Raw genomic sequence first — 21211 nt, 5'->3', positions numbered from 1 at the left:
GGTACATTCCCTAGAGATGTGCAGAATAAATGAAATTTTGCCACATGATACCTTTTAAACATTCCGAGATATTTAACAGATCTTCTCTTTTCCAGAATTAACAACCCCATATCCTGGGGCTTATGCAGAAAATGGCGGACGCAGGGACGCAGCCGCCTCCCGGTAGCTCGGCATCTCCACGGGCCGGTGCTGCGCAGCCAGTTGGAGGGCACCCTGCTGGGGCCAGCCTGGGGCAGAGAGCCACCCTGCCTGCTGGAATGCTCCCAGGCCCACCAGCCTGCCTGTTTCTGGCTACACTGCTTGCGTGATCCTGATTGGGTAATTTTTGAATCTCACTGTTGCTGATTGGATGTTATAGCTTGTAGTTGATTGGACACTTTTTGAGCCCTACCAAGGGTATAAAAGCAGGAGCAGCCAGGCAGAAGGGTGAGAAGATCACAAGACACAAAGAGAGGTGTAACAGTAGTTGTGCTGAGCCTGCTGCGGAAGAATAAAGGCTGTTCTCGGAGTGCCGCTCTGTTCTTTCCCCCGGCAAATGAACAAGAGCTGTAACGCTAGCTGTACACACTGCCACAACAGGGCCACTTCTGACATGACAGGTCCCAGAGCTTGCTCCTTGGGAGTCACTGTCTCCAGAATGTACCCAGAACAGAGGACTCCAGCAGAATAAAACGAAACTGTTGTCTCCCTTGAGCCCACTTCACTGTCTGTACCCCTTTCTTATTTAATCTCATATTTTTGGACTATATTGCATTAAGGTCCTATTCAATTTTGTGTTAATTTATATGAAGGAAGCTCTACCCATTGCGTGAACCTGAATGTAAGATTTGAATTTATTCCTGCAAACCTTTTCATTTCATATTTCACATTCCTAAGAACATTATTTTTTTTGAGACAGTCGTGGGGCTCAGGCTGGGGCGTGGCGATCGCAGCTCCCGCAGCCTCCGACTCCTGGGCTCCAGATCTCCCCGCCGCAAGGGCTAACTTTCAATGAAACCCTTTTAGAGATGACGGCCCTCTCTGCTGCCCAGGCCGCTCTCGAGGAGGCGGGCCTCCGCCTGGGCCTCCGCCTGGGCCTCCGCCTGGGCCTCCGCCTGGGCCTCCGCCTGGGCCGCGCGGCCAGCTCCGTCCTCTAGGCGCCCGTTCCCGTCGCCGGCCCGCGCCTGAGAAGGACAGAATCACGGAGCGATCAGGCAGACAATGCAGCGCCAGAACCTCAGCAGCTTGCCTGCCACGTCAGAGAAAGCGGTCCTCGCTTACCGCTCCGGCGAGCACAGCCCGCGGAGGGCCCGCGCGCCCGGCCAGTGCGCAGGCGCCGTGCGCATGCGCGCTCGCCGCCCGTCCTCCGGAGAGCCGTCCTTCACGCACACCCGTAGGCGAGGCGCCGGGTGTGCTCCACAGGTAACGACCGTCAGGTAAACATCGTTCCAGTCTAAGCTAATTATTTCCCATTAAATCTATATTACTTTTAAAAATGTTTTAATGCACGGTCTCAGTCTGTCTCCCGGACAGAGTGCCTGGCGTCATCATAGCTCCCCGCAACCTCAGACTCCTGGGCTCAAGCGATCCTCCTGCCTCAGCCTCCCGGGTAGCTGGGACTGCAGGTGCGTGCCACCACACCAGCTAATTTTTTCTATTTTTGGTAGAGACAGGGTCTGGTTCGTGCTCAGGCTGGTCTCAAACTTACGAGCTCAAGCCATCCTCCCGCCTCGGCCTCCCAGAGTGCCCGGATCACAGGTGTGAGCCTCCGCGCCGCCCACGTGTCTTTTTAATACCTGCTTTGGTTCCAGGCTGCCCCACAGGATTTCCTGGTTAGAACCAATACCTACCCTTCACTATTTCCTGTCCTCCTTGCCTTTATCCAATCTATTACTAAACCCTTTGATAGAGGGTTTACTAGCAGTAACTAGTTAGTAGTAACTCTTACAAAGAGTCAGTAAGGTTCTTCTTTCTCTTCATATTCTTGGCTCAATTTATTTAACAAACACTACTGAAGATCTCACTATGTCCCAGGCGATGAGTTTGGTGTAGGGGTACTACTAATTTATTTATAACCTCATCGCATTTCGGAAAGTAATATAAATGAGTTATAAGGTTACAAAAGGAAGGAAGGGTGGGAGGAAGGAAGAAAGGAAGGGAAGACATTAAAAATAGGAGCAAATGGGAGAACAATAAGACCAAGACCATAAAATAGAATCAGAAATGAGGCTTAAAATCCAGCCCATGAAGATCTATAAATTTCTTATGGTTGAATCAGAGTTAAATTTAAATATTTTTATTTTATTTTATTTTTAATTATTAGGCTACATAACAGTTGTATATAGGGTACATGTGATGTTTTGATATAGGCATACGATGTGTAATAATCAAATCAAGGTAATTGAAATACCCATCACCTAAAGCATTTGTTATTTCTTTGTGCTAGAAACATTTTGACAGTCAAGGCAAAATGGGAAAACTTGACCAATATCACAATCAAAAGTGTTCCTAACATAAAAACAGAATTGCTCAGAAGTATCGTTCTTCCTGGTCCTAAAATCAGTTAAGCGTTTTCCCCTAAGGGTTTGTGTGGAAATAGAAATGATCATGATAAAGTGTCTCCTCTCTTTTTTAAAAAAATTGATACCCTGAGTTTCTAACTACTTTCCTATTTATTTTTCGTTTTGCCCAGAAATTCTCTTGAAAGTGATAGTCTACCCTTGCTGATTCCATTTATTCACTTCCCATTCATTTTTTGACCCACTGCATTGAAACTTCTATCCCCACAACTTCTCTGAAGCTCCCTGACAAATGAAGTTAATGTGCCCCATAACCTCACACTTACATTCACAGCAAAGGACTCTCATCTGCTCCACCTGTGTCCGATTGATTTCTCTCTTTGGCAGACTCTCTTGCATGTTAGAGGCGGAATAGTTCGCATCAAGAACTGCCTTTACACGGTTGCCCCCTGCTCAAGGGCCTACTGACTACCCACCACATCAAACCTGAACACTTCCTCCCAGTTTCTAGGGTGCCCATATTCAACCTTTCCCCCATATTCTATAAACCCAAATAGATAGATAGATAGAACACATTACATGTCAAAGACGTAGAAAAATTTTATTGAGAAATTTTCAGTCATCTCACAACATAAATTCAATTCTGCTATGGGTGTTTTTATAGACAATGTGTGTACTAAGTACACTAAAGACAAATTGGGAACAAATATAAGCCCTATAATGTAAGCAGGTTTTGGATGAACTGCTTTAGATATATTCTCTTGCAAGAAGTTATAATGCTTGTTCTAATACATGGTGTTGTGACTTTCTTGTACACTTATTTTAAAAAAGTATAAAAGTGTTTAGCATATGACCAAGCTTGCTACAGACTGTTTATTTAGTATTTTCATGAAAAAACATAAACTGTTAAAATTTTGTTTTTGATGAATTAACAGAAAGGAACTATCATTACACACCAAATAAAAGGAGATCTGGTCAGACTGGATCTCTAGGATCTGTCTAGTTTTATAATGATAAAATTCTATGAAATTCTAAATTATCTCCTGGCCACAGAGTCTTGAGACAAATTTCATTTCAATAATGTGTAGATTATATGCAAAGAAATGGATATGGATAAGGCTTTCTGATGGTTTTCAACTTTATTCCAAGGTTATAGTTTTTGTGATTAGAAAACTAAACTGAATGTGAGCTCCACCAACAAATAACTAAGTGACATAGGACAAGTCATTTAATCTCTCCGAGTTTATTCCCTCATTTATAAAATAAAGATAGCAACAATATATGTCCTCTTCCTCAAGATCATATTACAAAAAATAACATATATAAAAGTGTTTTACAAATGTTTTATATAAAATTTAATTATTTTATAAATAAATATAACCATCTAAAAGCTAAATCTTTCAAAATTATATTCATTCAAATTGAAATAGCTAAATTTGTGTGTGAATATCAGATGACTTCTTCCTGCCTTGGTTACTAATCCATGGCCAAACATGTTTCTGTAAAAAAATGGGCACTAGGATGTTTTTTAAAAAAAATACATGTGGCTCAAGATTAGACTTCTTCTGCTTTGTGGTATCACATGTCTGACCACAACAACTATTTTTAATTATGGGCTCTGCTTTTTAGTGACATCGAACTACACGCATAAGAGTCATCATCCTTATCTAGATGCAGAGATGTGTGACGTGTTTGATCGCAATTTGCTTTTTTGTGTTTTGTTTTTTTCTTTATCATTTTAGCTTGCATTTCTGCTTTCATCATTTTTAAAACATTCAGATCACCTCACAATATTGAGACAGTAATAGACCACTGGTTCCTCAAGGCTATAAAGTTCTGATATGAAAACAGGCTAGCCAACTGTTCTTCACCTACCTTATTTAATTAATACAACTGTTTTCAAAGAAATTTTATGGAATGAAAATGAATTGCCATTATTTTCAACTCTAACTGAATAAAAATAACACTAAATACTGAAAAATTCAATAACCACTTGGAATTCCTTTCCAGGCTGTGTCTGTAATGGTGATGCAGAGTGAGTGCACGCTCCTTGCCACTTCAGCTACTTGAAATCTTGACCAAGAAAATGGGGCAAAGACTCATGAATATGTGGTCAGTTGGATGAGCTGGAACATCATTAACATTGTGGGTTTGTGGGATTTTAGTGTTGAAGAGTTTGCAAAAGGCCTCACACCTGCAGGATCTTGTCCTGGACAGAGCATCAACTTGGCAAGAAACAGAGCTGCCTTCAAACCCCTACTTCATAGTTCGTTGTTGGGGTTCCAGCTCGTTGGCAGCAAAGAGGAAATCTGTGACCCTTGGGTAAGTAGAGAGGGAGATAGGCCCTACCGTGCTACATACAGTACAGGCATCCGTGCTTTTCTGCCTTGGAAACGGGGAGGATGTGAGATAGGAATTCTTTGTTGTCACAGCGAAAATAAAACAAAACAAAAACCTAAGCATAAAAGGACTTTATGGACTAGCATGCGATTGGGCAGTTCTAATCATCCTAGTTCCTAGCTCTGTGAACCTGGGCAATTTAACTATTTGTATTATCATGGATAAGCAGATGATAATAATAACAGTAGAGGGAAGAAGAAAGAAATAAGAATGAATGGAAATTGATTGGCAATGAGGACTAAAACAAAAATGATGAGGGTCAAGGACACAGAGAATAGGGGCAGAGAGGTTTACGTCATGTGTTCAGGGAAAGTCCCTCTGATGAATCAACACTGGAACCTGAAGGAAATGAAGAAGTGAGCTTTGTGTACTTAAGAGAAGAGACTTTGAGGAAGAATGAAGAGCAAGTACAAAGTGCCCAACCTACCGAGGAGGGTTGTCAGCAGGGGAGAAATATTATTAATACAAAATCGACAGGTCACTCTGAGAGTCCATGTCCTGATGGAAGGTGCTGGGCAGAGCCTGCAAGAGCAGCACATCCAGCTGAGATTCTCCATACCCAGCAGGATGCAGGCAGAACAGAGCAAGAACTAAACGGAGTCTCTAGGCAGCTAGACTAGGGAAGCCTCCGAAGGTCTCCTTCCTTGAGCCACGGAAGAGCACGGAAATAGCTGGAGGGCTGGACTCAGAAAGATTTTCAGTCAGAGACAAGAACTTAGCAGTGACTCACCTGGGCCAAGAACTGAGCACATTAGACAGGACCAGAGATGACCACCAAGGACTAGAAGTAGATGAAGGGGCACCAGCATGGTCAGAGGATGGCAGCGTAGGACCAGGTAGTCTCTCCCTACCTTGATACCACAGTTCTATGGAAACCCTCAGAACAACCAGGTTTTGAAATAAAGTAAGAAGAGAAATTTCAATTTCTTGGATACAGGAGTTTATGGATTGAAATTCATATTCCCTCAACTGTTGAGGGCAACAATAATGCAAATAAATGTATATTTATATACATTTGTCATGGAATATATACATTGCCTGCCATGACATCTTTTTTCCTCCTACTCTTCTGTGCTTTGGGTTTAAGGTTATCTAAACTATGGATATAATCTTGTACAGACCAAATCCTTGATATGCTGGGTAAGTAATATTCTACTGTAATTAAAGAACTAAATCACAGCTGTAAAAGTGCTATGCTGAAGTAGAGAGCGTCTGTTGTGGTTTTGAGTTTTACTTATATGTTAAAAATTGCTTCTTACATAAGTTGAAGTAACTCGTGCTACAGGTCACCCAGCAAATAAATACCAACGCTGGATTTGGACTCAGATCTGCAGGCCCCAATGCTCTTAACTAAAATGCTCTAGAAAACACCTACATTTCCAATAATAAGGCAAAGGGTGTGTACATCATAGTAAAAAGAATACGAAATGAGATGTTTTAACTCAGGTCTGAAGCTCAGGTGCTTGTGATGTGGCGAGTCGGCCTCCCACAGATCTGCTGGCATGAGGGCTTTAGCCACGTGGAAGGGCAGTGTCTGGAACCTTCCTCTGACACATTTGTGCTCACCTACCGTTCTGCATGCAGGCTGTGACACTCCCCCCGCAGGCGCAGATACTGTAATTTGTGTGTGCTGTTCTGAGGAACGAAGAGGAGAGGCAGCACTTAAACAAACCAGTAAATAAATAGCACGGCAGGACCTGGATGCTTGGCCTCTGACAGTGGCAGTCTCTCCGCTTGTCAGACACACACATTCACATGACCCCTCAGGCCACACACTCTCCCTGCCACCGTCACCACCACCACAGCCACTGCTGTCATTTGTTCCAGCTCGTTGGCAGCGAAGAGGAAATCTATGACCCTTGGGTAAGTAGAGAGGGAGATAGGCCCTACTGTGCTACATACAGTACAGGCATCCGTGCTTTTCTGCCTTGGAAACGGGGAGGATGTGAGATAGGAATTCTTTGTTGTCACAGCGAAAATAAAACAAAACAAAAACCTAAGCATAAAAGGACTTTATGGACTAGCATGCGATTGGGCAGTTCTAGCAGGCATCTCTAGCAGGCCCGGGAGTTGGAGACGTCATCCGAACCCTGCCGCAACCCCTCTCGCCAACCGCCGTCACCTCCCGGGCACCGCCGTCGCCTCCCCCCCACGCCGCCGCCTCCCCTCCACGCCGCCGCCTCCCCCCCACGTTGCCGCCTCCCCCCCACACTCGCCTCCTCCCCCTACACTCGCCTCCTCCCCACACACTCGCCTCCTCCCCCCCACACACTCGCCTCCTCCCCCCCACACTCGCCTCCTCCCCCCCACACACTCGCCTCCTCCCCCACACACTCGCCTCCTCCCCCCCACACTCGCCTCCTCCCCCCACACACTCGCCTCCTCCCCCCACACACTCGCCTCCTCCCCACACACACTCGCCTCCTCCCCACACACACTCGCCTCCTCCCCACACACTCGCCTCCTCCCCACACACACTCGCCTCCTCCCCACACACTCGCCTCCTCCCCACACACTCGCCTCCTCCCCCCACACACTCGCCTCCTCCCCACACACTCGCCTCCTCCCCACACACTCGCCTCCTCCCCCCACACACTCGCCTCCTCCCCACACACACTCGCCTCCTCCCCACACACTCGCCTCCTCCCCACACACTCGCCTCCTCCCCCCACACACTCGCCTCCTCCCCACACACTCGCCTCCTCCCCCCACACTCGCCTCCTCCCCCCACACACTCGCCTCCTCCCCACACACTCGCCTCCTCCCCCCACACACTCGCCTCCTCCCCCCACACACTCGCCTCCTCCCCACACACTCGCCTCCTCCCCACACACACTCGCCTCCTCCCCACACACACTCGCCTCCTCCCCACACACTCGCCTCCTCCCCCCACACACTCGCCTCCTCCCACACACTCGCCTCCTCCCCCCACACACTCGCCTCCTCCCCACACACTCGCCTCCTCCCCACACACACTCGCCTCCTCCCCACACACACTCGCCTCCTCCCCACACACACTCGCCTCCTCCACACACACTCGCCTCCTCCCCACACACACTCGCCTCCTCCCCACACACACTCGCCTCCTCCCCACACACACTCGCCTCCTCCCCACACACTCGCCTCCTCCCCACACACACTCGCCTCCTCCCCACACACACTCGCCTCCTCCCCACACACACTCGCCTCCTCCACACACACTCGCCTCCTCCACACACACTCGCCTCCTCCCACACACACACTCGCCTCCTCCCCACACACTCGCCTCCTCCCCACACACTCGCCTCCCCCCACACACACTCGCCTCCTCCCCACACACTCGCCTCCTCCCCACACACACTCGCCTCCTCCCCACACACTCGCCTCCTCCCCACACACTCGCCTCCTCCCCACACACTCGCCTCCTCCCCCCACACACTCGCCTCCTCCCACACACTCGCCTCCTCCCCACACACTCGCCTCCTCCCCACACACTCGCCTCCTCCCCACACACACTCGCCTCCTCCCCACACACTCGCCTCCTCGCCCCACAGTCGCCTCCTCCCGGGCACCTCCCTGCGACCTCCCTCCCGCGACAAGCCGGCGCGGACCGCGGGCTCCCCAGCCCTCCCTGTGACCGCGGCGTGGCAAACTGGGTCCCAAAACGTGACCATTGTTATTGATCATGGATTAAACACACTGTGTTAGTCACTAAAATCCTCGGTCCGACAGCTGTAAATCCTTGTTCACGGGCTATGACAACGTACGAAATTTATTTCTAATTAATCTTTCTACCCAGGGCTTAAATATACAATCCCAAGTATGACAAAACAATAAAGCTATGTATCTAGCTCTGTAAAAGTGTCACTTATGTTTCAGAAAAAATTTGGCTATTAACTTTTTCAACGGAATTGTTATACTGGCTTTTCATTAATAGTGACTTATGATGACACCTAGTGGCTAATGGGCAAATTTTGAAATCTCTGATTTGATCAATGTAATCAATGTTTAATTCTGATTTCATAAATTCAGTGACAATGTTTTCTTTTATAGGTCTGGTACATTTAAAGAATAAAATAACTATATAGAATTTCTCTTTCCCAACACAAAGATCAAAATGCTCAGAAGAGTTACCTATAATTAACAAAAGCCACCATATAAAAATTTTATTTAAGCCTGGATGAATTGCTTTAATTTCTGACACCTTGTATGCAAGCTGCACATGCAGTCTGATTATTTTGCAAAACTAAGACTTGGGGGGAAAAAGGAAAGGAATAAAAGGAAAAAAGACAAAAAGGAAAAAAATTTACTTAACTAAATCTTCAGATAATGTACAAGCTATCAATCATAGTTAAAATGAAAGGCAAAAAATAACATTATATTATGCAAGTTCAAAATGAATCAGTTAACCCTCCAAAGTACAGTAACGTGAAGCAGAACCATTTAACATTAAATTATTGGAATAGAAATCACAGATTTATAGTCCTATGTTGCTAATTAGCTGTGTGACCTTGAGAAAATTGTGTAACCTCTCTGTGCCTCAATTCTATAATTGGTAATATAAGAGTTTTAGAATTTAGATAACTTTTGGGAGGGTTCTTACATGAGATGCTATAAATTGCTGTGTTGGTCACATGGTTTTCTTCACGTAGGCACCTGTTCTAACACAACAGAATATGAAAGTGCTCCATTCTGAACTTAGAATTAAAGGTTTAGTGTATACCAGTTTTTCTAGCATGTGACTTTTCTTTTAGGTCATACATTCATAATCTGTCCCTAATATTTAGTTCATTTATAGTCTCAACATTGAATAAATGTTTCCTAATTTCATTTGCTATTGAATAAAGTGATAGCAGCTTTGAATGTTTCCTCAACTTGCTTTGCTAAAATGAAAAAAGAAACACTAGTATGTTGTACTTAATAATTAATAAACAGATCTTTTTTCACTTTATCCATGAAATTCATAATTTTGTGTAACTCCATCAAGTCTTCTCATAGCCATCCACTTTCTACATCTGAGAAGCTCTAGTCCTGTTTGAACTCTCATTTCATGGTCATCCTTCCCACCCCCGAGGGACACAGCCCCACCCCTTTTCTTAGTTTTCTGTACTGATAGTTTTGTTTTCATTTTCCCTATTTAAGAAAATTATTAATATTTCAAGCATAGAGAGAATTATAATTAATAATAAATCAAAACCCAACTTTTTGTAATTCTAACATTTTGTTATATTTGATTTAGTGAAAATAGAGCCCTGCACCATTAAGAAGACCCCGTGTACCTATCCCATCTCCACCCCTACCAAAAACCACTACCTAGATGTGCAGTTTATAATCCACCTGCAAATTTTTATAACATATAACCATAAGTAATATATAATGGTTTGTATGTTTTTAAATACCATATACATTTTTATGTAAGTATATATCCTTTTACAATCTTTTTGTATAGAAGTTGTTATTTTTAATGCAAAGTTTTTGTTTAAGATTTATACCTTAGTCTTTTCTTTAAAAAATCTTCCTCTAAATGAGGGTTATAAAAATATTCTTCATTAGTATTTTAGTTACAGCTTTAACATTTATGTTTTAACTCATATTTTTGTATATAATGTGAGGCTGGAGTCTAAATTTATGAGGTTTTTTTTCCCCATATGGATAATCAATTGTTCTAGCACCATTTATTGAGTTATCTATATTTCATGCTCTGATTTCCATCTCTGTACTATTTTCTTTTTCCATATGAGTAAGACTTTTCTGTGCTGTACATTTTTCTGTTTGTCTTCCCTTGCCCAGATATCACACTATCTTAATTTCTATAACTTTAGAGTAAACCTGGATATCTGTTTTCTCCACCTTTTTGAAAAATGCCTTAACTACTCTTGACCCTTTTTAAAAAACATATGAATTATAGCAAGAAGTTGTCAAATTCAAAGGAAAGAGCTCTAATGTAACTTGGCTTGGAATTACACTGACGATATAGATTAATGAGGACAGAGTTAGTATGTTTACAAGATTCTTATCCATGAACATAAGATAGCCCTCCATTTATTTATGTTCTCGATTTGTTCTGTGAAAAATACTAAATTTTCTCTAGAAAATCTTGCATATCTCATGTTAAATTTACTCCTAGGTTCTATGTAATTTTTGTCACTATTCTATATGCTATGCTTGTTATATTTTCTCATTGTTTATGCTATGTAAAGAAAAACAGTTTATTTTTACATGTTAATCTTGTAAATCACCAACCTTGCTAAACTTTCTTTGGTGTCAAATAAGTTGCCTATATCAATTCCTTAATATTTTGTTAATTGATAATCCTTCCTTATGATAATAATGTCATCCCTTTACTACTAATAGTTATGCTATTTTTAATTTCTGCACTAGGTGTGGCCTCCAGCAACACAATGACTAGAAACAGTGAAGATAATATCCTAGGGAAATGCTTCAAATGTTTTACTCTTAAGATAACATTGGCGATAAATTTTTGCTAGAAACTCTTCATAGGATTAAGGAAATTCTCCTCTACTCCTAGTTTTTAGGAGTTTTTATTATAAATGGTATTGCATTTTTTATCAAATGCATTTGCTATATTTATTGAGACAGTCATGGGGCTTTTATCTATTAATGGGTAGAAATATACTAATGGATTTCATAATAATAAAACTTCCTTGCATTCTAAAACAAATGCAACTTAGTCCTAATGTATTCTTTTACATATAATTGGATTGGATTTGCTGATATCTTAGGGATCTTGCATGTAAGTACATAAGACAAACAAACTTGTAATTTTCCTTTCTCATGTTGTCTTTCTTTGGTTTGGGTATAGAGGTTTTACTAGTCTCATAAAATGTGTTTGGGGTGTATTCATTTACTACTCTTTTAAAAAGTTTATTTTGTATTTGGATTACCCATTATATATTTGGTAAGACGTGCCTGTGAAATTATCTGAGGCTGGATTTGTGTTTGTGAGTGTGGGTGAAGGTAGGAGAAGGAGGGAGGTGTGCTGATGGATGGATGGGGAGATAAATAATCTCAACCTTTCATTTAAGTCCCATAATAGTTACATCTATTCAAATTTTCTATTCATTTTTGAGTCAGCTCAGGTAAGTTACATTTTTGTAGAAACATGACCATTTATTTCTTGCATTCAGTGTTCTCCTGTGATTGTGTTTAATATCTATTAGATTTTCAGACCTGTAGCCATGACCTTTTTCCATCCCTAATGTTAAGGTCATCTCTACTCTTTTTCCCTTCATCACTGTTGCCAGAAGACTTTCTTATTAACTTTACACAGAAACAGACACATTTATTTCTAAATCCTTTCTATATTTCCTATTAAATTAAAATAAGAACTCCTACCAAGAGTGTACAAGAGTTTTTATTTCTCCACATCCTCACCAGTGCTTGCTGTCTTTTGTTTTCCTGACAGTAGCCATCCTAACAGATGTGAGGAGATATCTCATTGTGATTTTGTTTGCTTTTCCCTGATAATTAGTAACATCAACTATTTTTTATATGTCTGTTAGCCATTTTTATGTCTTCTTTAGATAAATGTCTATACAAGTCTTTAGCCCATTTTTTGCTTGGGTTTTTGGTCTATTGAGTTATAGAATTTCCTTGCCTTTAAAACCTATAAAACTGTGACATGAATACACAACTTAGTAAAGTAAAAAGTTTATTTTAAAAACACATAGTTTCTTCCCACTACAAGGATGTCCACACTTTTTAACTCTGACTGGCCACTCCCAACCTCCTCATTTCCACGTTTTTGCGTAGAAATGTGAGTGTCTGTTACGGTTGATTTCTACTTTTATTCCACTGTGATCTGAGAAGATACATGGTATGATTTCTATTTTTTTAAATTTCTTGAGGTTTACTTTTTGTCCTAGGATATGGTCAATCTTAGAGAATGTCCCGTGTGCTGATGAGAAGAACGTATATTCAGTGGATTTTGGGTAGAATGTTCTGTAAATGTCAGTCAGACCCAATTGTTCTAGAGTTTTGTTTAAGTCCATTATTTCTTTATTAATTTTCTGTTTGGAGGATCTGTCTCGTGCCGTCAGTGGGGTGTTGAAATCTCCGGCGATTATGGAGTTGCTATTAATCCATTTGCTTAGCTCCAGTAAGGTTTGCTTTATGAATCTGGGTGTACCTAAGTTGGGTGCATATATATTTAAAATTGTGATCTCTTCGCCCTTCACGATTATATAATGACCCTCTTTGTCTTTCACTACTTTTGTTGCTTTAAAAACTAAATCGTCTGAAATTAGAACTGCCACACCAGCCTTCTTTTGGCTTCTATTTGCTTGGAATATTGATCTCCACCCTTTTATTTTTAGTCTATATGCATCCTTGCAGGTTAGATGTGTTTCCTGAAGACAGCATATACTTGGCCTGTATTTTCTTATCCATTCAGCCAGCCTATGTCTCTTGAGTGGAGAGTTTAAGCCATTCACATTTATTGAGAGAACTGATAGGTAAAGTAGATTACCGTTCATTCTGTTGGGTTGGATGTTGTTGCTATGATTTCTGTCTTGAGCCATTGTAATATCTGGCCTTTAATATCTTTGGGTTTTGGTTGTTTTTATATTCGTGGGTTATTATTATGATGTTCTGTGCATAACGCTGTTTTAAGTACTTCTTGTAGGGCTGGTCTTATCTTGGTGAATTCTCTGAGCCTTTGCTTGTCTAAGAATGTCTTTATTTCTCTTTCATATACGAAGCTTAGTTTTGCAGGGAATAATATTCTAGGCTGGGCATTGTTTTGTTTCAGAAGAGTGAGAATGGGGCCCCAGTCTCTCCTTGCTTGTAAAGTCTCATTAGAGAAGTCTGGTGTTATTCAAATTGGCTTTCCCTTGTATGTTACTTGCTTCTTTTGTCTTACAGCTCTTAGAAGGGCCTCTTTAGTTGATACTTTGGTCAGTCTGATGACTGCATGTCATGACGTCTTCCTGTTTGCATTGAATCTCCCAGGGGTCCTCTGAGCTTCTTGAACTTGTATATCAAGATTTTGAGCAAGGCCTGGGAATTTTCCTCTATTATATCTTCAAACAGCTTGTCCAACCCTTGGGTGTTGTCTTCTTCCCCTTCTGGTAACCCTATGACCCTCACATTAGGTTTTTTCACATAATCCCACAGCTCTTGTAGGCTTTGCTCTTTTCTCTTGTTTCTCTGCTCTATTTCTGTGACTGATTTATTTAATTGGAGGGTGTTATCTTCAAGCTCTGAAATTCTTTCTTCTGTTTGATCTACCCTGTTCTTGAGACTTTCCACTGTGTTTTGTAGTTCCTTGAATTGATTCTTCATTTCCAGGAGTTCGGTTAAACTTTTCTTCATTGTGTCTATTTCTTTTTCCAGATCCTAGAGGCTTTTTGTGGTTTCTTTGTTTTGGTTATTGAGTTGTTGTTGCAGCTTGGTGAGTGTTCTTATGATCCACAGATGAAATTCCTCTTCTGTCATTTTGGTTGCCTGATTTTGGTTGGTGCCCGTTTCTAGGGGGCTGGGGCTCCTCTTTGGGGGAGAGTTTTCCGTTTGGTTCTTCATATTTCCTGAGTTCCTCGCTGATTTCTTCCCATATCGATCAGTTGTTGTTTCTTTTCTTTAGGTTTTTGTTTGGGTATTCACATGCCTTGTTTAGTTTCTGAGGCGTTAGGTGGTGTCTGTGGGTGAGATTCGTCCACTCCCTGTCCTGAAAAGGGTGTGCAGGATGCTCTCCCTGTCAGTAGGTGGCGCTTGTTTAGAGAAACAGGCTACACTGTTGTTTTTATGCCCTGTTAGCAGCTCTTGTTCCTGTAGAGAGAACTCTAGTGCCTCAGGTGGTGGGTGGGGCCCTGGGACTTCCAGGTGTGTCCTTTTCTCCCCTTCAGTGAGGGCTAGTCTAGGAGAGAGTCTGGGCAGAGCTGGGTTGGGTAAGCCTGCCCTCAGGCACCACCAATGTCATTAGCAGGGGTCAAAGTTCTGTTCTCTGCTTCCAGGAAAGGCTGCCAGGGAGGGGCTGGAATGGCCTGTCTCAGTCAGAGAGTCTGCATGTGGGGATGGGGCTGTCTGAGACTAGCAGTCTGGAGCGGGCCTGGCTTCTTTCCACCGTCCCCAACTCCTCAGCTACTGCTGGGCCTCTGCCAGCAGGCCAGACCACACGCCACCACTCTTCCCCTGGCTATGCTGCCAGCGGGGAGGTTCCCTATACAGGAACGCCACCTGGGCTGAGCACAGGGCCTCCCTTTGGGGGGAGGGTTGCCCTCTTGGACGCTGATCTGCCCCTGAAGGCACACGCACCACAGTAGGCTGTTCACATATATCCCTTCTGTGCTCCAGGCAACACGAGGCCTCGGTGCATGGCATGTGGTCTGCAGGTCTGACCTCTGGGCCCCAGAGTTCAAACTATATCCCCACCGGGGAGAGCAGCGCCAGTCCCAATTCACCCACAGGGAGCCCACGCTGGGTGTATGTCTCTCAACCTCAGGGTCTGCCCCGTTCTCCTGGGATCACCTCGCTAGCAGCATCTGGGAGGGCTGGCGAGTAGGGAGCTCACAGTCTGAGTTCCCCTTAGTCAGCTATAGGGCCCCAAAAGGGAAGGTCCCATTCCCTGGAAGTGCCTCCGGCTGGTGGCTATGTTGTCTTTCTGTCTCTCTGGGCAGCCTCAGGTAGGGTTGGGGGAGGGGAGGAGGAGGCAGTATGGCGTCTGCCGCGAGGCTCCGGTCTGTGCACACGGAGGTGCCCCAGGGAGTTGGGAGCCCGGTGCCGAGTCCACCACTGGCTTACCGCTCACTGGCAGCAGCCGTCACTGGGCTGGTGTCCGTAGGTGTCTCCACTCGCTGGGGAGCCCACCAGCAATCCGGGATGCAGGGGAGGGGAAATGGCTGATAATTCCCACTGGTCTCCGGGCTGCTCCGGCGGTCCCAGCTTCCAGTTCTCCTCCGTGACCTCCTCCCGTGGAGTCTCCCGTGGTCTCAGGTAGTCCTCCTTCTGACCCTCATCCGATGTAGGCTCGTCTTCTTGCTTCTTTCTTCTGATTTCTGCTAGAATCTGTCTTTTCTGCAGAGACACTCTGTCTGGCGGTGTTTCTCATCCGCCATCTTTTTCCCCCAACCTCCTCATTAGTGTTGGCAGCATTTTTGTTCCACCTTGTTTTTATACCACTGAAATTATTATTATTGTTCGTAAAGTCAATACTTGTGTATATAAAATTCCATGTTTACCATTTTCTTTGTTTCTTTGTATCATTTTTTCTTATCTAAATCTTCTTCTAGGTGTAATTTCTTCTTTATCTATTTAAATGGTTTCATTGAGAATCAGCTAGTATATATAGCACTTTAACTGCATATAGAGTGTATAGTTATTTTCTTTTAGCACTTAAATTTTTTCATTATCTTCCTATTTCTAGTTTTGTTACTGATATCTGTAATTATTCTTTAAAGACAATCTGTAATTAAAGTCTAATTACTATTAAGTTTTTCTCTTTTACCTTGATGAAATTCTACAGTTTTATCACAATATATCAAGCTGTGGCGATATAGATATAGATAGATAGATCCTACTCAGGATTCAAACATGGTGAATCTAATGAATCTTATATTAGTTCTGGAAAGTTCTCAATTGACTTATCTTTCATGTTTTCCATCTCCTTATATCATTATGCTATCTTTTGAATAACATTCTTAAGTTCATTTTCAGGAACACAAATTCTCTCTTTAGCCATATCTAATCTATTGTTTAACCAGTTAACTAATTTTTTAAAATAAGTATATTTCTTATCTCTAGAAGTTGTTCTTGGTCCTTTTTCAAATCCCCATAATCTTTTGAAATGCTGTTTTGCTGTTTTTAAAATTTAGAACCTTTCTTATAATAGACTATTCTGTTTAAACATTTTTGTTTTATAGTTTCTATTTGACAGTTCTACTCTCTGAAAGTCTTAGGGATCTGATCTTGACTCTTTTTGATTTGGTGTTTTTGCTCATGAGGGCCTGTTTGCATGTGTGTTTGCGAATTTTGGATATCAAGCTCATCTTCAGCATGGATTATCTGCAGGAGTTCTGTGTGGCCTGTGTGAAACGTGTGTCATTGCAGACATACATCATGTGCCTTCTGCCAAGCACCCAGCGGGTATTGCTAGCCCATACTACTTTTTATATTGATTTCTTACTTGGGAATTTCAGGAACTCATGGGTAAGGTAGATTTAAATCCTACTCCCATGATGACAAATTTCATGAAAGGCTTCATTTTTCTATTTGCAGCCCAAGACAGGTAAGCCTCTTTGCTGTCTCCTGTGCCAGGGAGAGATGATTTCTAGTTCGACCTATTCTGATGGCTTTCCCTTAGAAGCCAGCTTTATTGTGGGGTGGGGAGAATCTCAGCACCAACCCCATAGGCACAAGTTCAGCCATACCCCTCGTCTCAGCACAGGCCCCCCAGCCCGGATCCCGCTTTCGCATGCCCACAACCACGGTTCTTCTGTTTTGTTCCTTAACCACGAGAAAAACAAAAACAAAAATAAAAGCCTATTCTTTACCAAGATGAGCCAAATATCAGTTTTTCTTCTAATCATTATGATTTTCAATTTTCTCTTTGTTTAGGAAATTAGGAGTTTTTCCTTTCTTACTAGTAAGAACAACCCAGAATTTAAAAGAATTTTTGAACTGTTTTAGCCTGCAAATCTCTTTGTTTTATAATGGGAGGGTTTTCAGTTACATGATTCAAAGAATTGTTGGAAATAAAAACAGTCATTTTCTTCTTCAGTTCAATTATAATCTGCTTGTGTTGACAAGAATTGTATACACAATAAGCTAAGCATAACTATGGATAGGATATTGTGTTCCATTGTAAATGAAAAGACTCTTCTCAAATAACTGCCATGATCACTAACATTTTAAAGGTATATATACTGCATTGGCATTATCACAGGAAAATAATAACAATAAAATAATAATATTAATAAAATTTACCGATTATTAAGCACTTGTATATTTGTCATTACTGATCCTCTTATAATATTTGATTTATTCCTCAGGAAACTAACATTTATGTTAAGTGACCTGCTTGTATTTCAGGCAGCTAGTGTGATGACTCAACTGTGATACAGATCCATCTCTTTCTAACACCAAAGTTGGTAATTTTCACATCACGGACTTCCATTATGATCATTAGTGGGTCATAATTCATACAGTTTATTTTAGATTTGTTTACCTGGAAATTCTCCAACTCAAACTTGCCCCAAGTAAAAGTCATGTTACTTTTCTCCTATTCACTATATTCACCCCCCATAAGCTTGTATACTCAGAGCTTATTTTAAGTTGCCAGAAATAGAGATTAAAGTCATAAAAATATGAACAATGCAATTAAGGGTAGAAACTGTGTCTTACTTATCTATGTAATCCACTGCCTCACATATTACATGATTTTGTTAAATAAAGCCAAAGTGATCCCAAAGTACTTTATTTCTCTAATATCTTAAATATTTCTCTAAGTATTTCCTAAAGTACCCTACATTTTACAATAAAATATATTATAAATATAATCTTTCTTCAAAATATTGAAACTTTAGCCCTTAGCAGCTATGTATATAAAAATCTAGAGCATTTATTTAGGGTAAAAAGAAAAGCTGAATTTTAGATTTAAAAATTCAATATCATAATTCTCTTGTGTAACAATTATAAATGTCAGCAAATTCAAGTGTGCAAAAAAAATCTTAATTTTTTTCTATTTTTCTCTTTATTTTCTAAACTTCTGTGTTAGTAAGTTTAGATTTACTATGAAATAAACCAATGAGATTGGCCGGGCGCTGTGGCTCACGCCTGTAATCCTAGCTCTTGGGAGGCCGAGGCGGGCGGATTGCTCAAGGTCAGGAGTTCAAAACCAGCCTGAGCGAGACCCCGTCTCTACTATAAATAGAAAGAAATTAATTGGCCAACTGATATATATATATAAAAATTAGCTGGGCATGGTGGCGCATGCCTGTAGTCCCAGCTACCCGGGAGGCTGAGGCAGAAGGATCACTCGAGCCCAGGAGTTTGAGGTTGCTGTGAGCTAGGCTGACGCCACGGCACTCACTCTAGCCCGGGCAACAAAGTGAGACTCTGTCTCAAAAAAAAAAAAAAAAAAAAAAACCAATGAGATTTATGACCACAGCATAACTTGAACCATGTGGTCCCACGAGGACTGCGGCATCTTGCTATCATCCACGGCACCACCCAACCAGAGGGGCGTGCTGCGGTGCCCCACCCTCCACGCCTTCCCCGACTGGCCTGGGGCAGGAAGGCAAAGCAGTCCCTGCTCAGTAACTGACTCTCATTTTCTCAGAAAAGAAGGTTCTTGCTGCTAGTCAGACTTTTTTCCTTTTTTCTCTGGTACTGAGAACAGAGGTAGAAAAATGTCTGCTGGTTCTCAAAATCTATATTTTATGTCCTAGTTTAAGCATTTGAACTTCCAAAGCCAATAACGATATTGTGTTGCTGTTCACTTTGCTCTCTGTGTGTTGTGCATCACCCTTCCCTGAGGCGGTGATGTTGCAGGCTTGGCTGCCCGGATGTTTGGATGCATGGGAATGGCAGGGTATAGAAGGGTGAAGAAACTTCCAAAGAAATTAGATGATTTGCTTACTTGATCTAGAAAGAAAAGACAAGTTTTGGAAGCCAACAAGAGTTGGCTTTAAACATCAGTAAAGATATTAGCTTGTACCATATAAAATTATCAGTATGCTACCATTTTTTACCCTGTAAAAAGATAATTACATACAGTACAACCTAATATAAGTATATACATACTATGAGTAGGTTCATCTTGCTTATTCTCTTTAATGAAAATCAAGGACCATTTCAAATCTGCATTTCTTTGTCAAAGAGGAATATAATTTCCTTTATAATGCCATCCTAAGAGATTAGGGTTGTAAACTCTCCATTACCAATGAATTTTTGTGTTTCATTATAATGTAAACGCCATTTGGACAGGTTGTGAGTGCCCAGGAGGGGGCGGTGTGCTTCAGGGCGCAAGGCACGGGCACTGAGACGCGGCCTGCGTCCTAGTGCACAAGGCACAGCCAACACTCACTGCTGTGCGACCTTTCTCTGCCTCTGTTTTTCTTACCTTATAAGGCAGGGATAATAGATTAATAAAGATTGTAGGTTGGTTATGGGGATTAAGTGACTTAATATTTGCAAGGCTCACAGATCAGTACTTGGTATTCTATGCCAAGTGAGTATTTATTTTTATTATTAAACATTATGGGTTGAATGGGTTGTGTGCCCTCAAAATTCATATGATGAAGGCAAAACTAAAGAGACAGAAAATGGATTAGTGGTTGCCTGGGTCTCAGGGGGTTGGTGACTGGAAATGGGTACAGGGGATCTCTTGAGAGTGATGGGTATGTTCTAAAATTGGATTGTGGTGATGTTTGCATGATTGTATATATTTACTGAAATCATCAGATTTTATGATCAAATTTAGTTGAGTGAATTTTATGGTATGCAAATAGCTACTCAAAAAAGCTTCTAAAATAATAACTTATTGATCAGTATGGAGCTATAAACATGTGAGGAAAGGAGAAACTTGACATTGTGAGAAAGCTATTGCCATAGTGCAGCCAATTAACAGCTTTAACATCCCATCTTCTTTATGTTAGCAAAAATATCTCTGTCCTCATCGTGGAAGCATTTCTAGTGTTTGATTATGTGTGTTACTTTATTACATTTTATAACCTTCATCTACGGAAGATCCCACAATGGGAATGGTTGCCTAATATTCAGACAACACTCACTATATTTTACGTTCAGGATATTGCTATTTAGGAAAGGATTATTTACTGTGACAAATCTTAAATGGGAAATGAAGCAAAATTTAACTAGAAAAACATTTTTCTGTGCCAGAGTCATATGTGTATTGCAAGAAGGAAAAACAAACTTCCCTTTAGAGTGGTTTTAATTATTCATAGTCTCTGACGTGATTTTAATATAATCCAACACAAATGCTGCCTGATTCTTCTTTGCCAATTTTGATGAGTATTACAACAATCCACTCTACTGTTCAGGGACAAATCCTTTCCCTTTCCAAATCTTGTGGATTTCTTACTCAAAGCATTCTGACTTCTCGTGAAAACTGAGTTATGGAGCTGGAATTTACACTGATTTAGGTGGTTTCCTATTAATCTCTGAAAGCCTCTTTGGATCCTTTCTTGGAACAAATGTTGAAGGGCTAGATAAACACAGTTTACATCCGCAGGCCCATGGACTGCTGCCCACCCATATTTAAAGTCTTTCCTACTCCTCTAGAGCAGCACAAGGCCCCACATCACCTTCACCATATTGTCTTGCATAATTATTTCTTAATCGCTTTCTCTAGTCTACTG

General features: G+C 41.8%; 1 long non-coding RNA gene and 1 other non-coding gene across 2 annotated transcripts in view; one reads left to right on the top strand and one right to left on the bottom strand.

Moving 5' to 3' along the window:
* The window catches only part of LOC105875390 (uncharacterized), a 45809-nt gene that overhangs the window by 7953 nt on the left and 16645 nt on the right, over positions 1-21211 (bottom strand). The window lies entirely within an intron of this gene.
* Positions 9051-9132, top strand: LOC142864029 (small nucleolar RNA SNORD60). Its single transcript, XR_012914626.1, has one exon. It is a non-coding gene; the product is annotated as a small nucleolar RNA SNORD60 (small nucleolar RNA).

This window comes from Microcebus murinus, chromosome 23 (assembly GCF_040939455.1).
Source record: "Microcebus murinus isolate Inina chromosome 23, M.murinus_Inina_mat1.0, whole genome shotgun sequence".
NCBI classification, from domain to species: domain Eukaryota; kingdom Metazoa; phylum Chordata; class Mammalia; order Primates; family Cheirogaleidae; genus Microcebus; species Microcebus murinus.
The sequence above is the reverse complement of the archived record's forward strand: the minus strand, read 5'-3'. Positions and strand labels throughout refer to the sequence as shown.